Here is a 1045-nt window from a genome sequence, read left to right as displayed (position 1 = left end):
GCCGCGGACGCCCGGTTCGGGGCCGGCTTCAGACTGGATTCGATGGTACCACTGGGGGGGCCCGGGGGGGGGCCCCCGCTCGCACTTTACGTCGCCGTTTCCCTGAAATTTGGAGGAAAACAGCTGAAATTTCAACCCCCCCCCCAAAAAAAAACAAATCAAAACCAAGGGGGTCGGGATCTGGGGGGACCCCAGGACCCCCGGGAAGGGCTGCGCTGCCTGCGGGTTCTCGCGGGTGGGTTTTTCTTCCTCCGTTTCTCCCCACGTTCAGCGCTTGGAGACGAAGCGTCGGCGTCGACAGCGGCCCGCTGCTTGGGGTTCGGTTTGGGGGGGGTTCTTTTTGGGGTTATTTTCTGGTTTTTTGGGTTTTATTTTATTTGGAAAAACAGACGGAACCCAGCCACCCCGTGGGCGCCGTCCTCCTGTTGCGGCGCGGCGCTTTGGTGCCTTTTCGCTCCGTTATTTTCCATTTTTTGGTCACTTTTTCAGGGCTGGAAACAAAGAAGCCACAACAACAAAAGGCAAAAATAGGCAAAAAACCCCAAAATAGGCAAAAAAAACCCCACAAAACGCCCCAAAAAAGAGCCAGGCCCACGCGGCCCCGCTGCTGCTGCTCCCCTCCCCACAGGCCGCAATGGGGCGGAACGCGATCATTTGGACGTTTCTCGATGTTTTCCATGTTTTCACCGTTTCCTCTCGGCGGCACTGCGCCCGTTTTGGGGCAGAACGCCCGTTTTTGGGGATTTTTAAGTTTCGTCCCCCTCTCCTTGCCCCCTACCCGTGTTTTCCGTTCTCTTTTTTAGGCCCAAATTCCCCGTTTCTTTCCTAGGATCCCTGCGCTGAGCGGCGGCTCCGGGGTGGGGAATAAAATCATTGGGCGACAGCTCCCGCTTCCCCCTCAGATTACACTACAAAAAAAAAAAATCGGGAAAAATGCCCCAAAAATCCCCAAATCCCCACGGGAACGGGTTCGTCCTCGCGTCGGCCGTGGGGCCGCCCCATGGAGCTGCCGGGTTTTTTTCCTCTTGGCGTTTTCCGCCATCGC

The sequence above is a fragment of the Numida meleagris genome, unplaced genomic scaffold (genome assembly GCF_002078875.1).
Source record: "Numida meleagris isolate 19003 breed g44 Domestic line unplaced genomic scaffold, NumMel1.0 unplaced_Scaffold422, whole genome shotgun sequence".
Taxonomy (NCBI): domain Eukaryota; kingdom Metazoa; phylum Chordata; class Aves; order Galliformes; family Numididae; genus Numida; species Numida meleagris.
The sequence above is the reverse complement of the archived record's forward strand: the minus strand, read 5'-3'. Positions refer to the sequence as shown.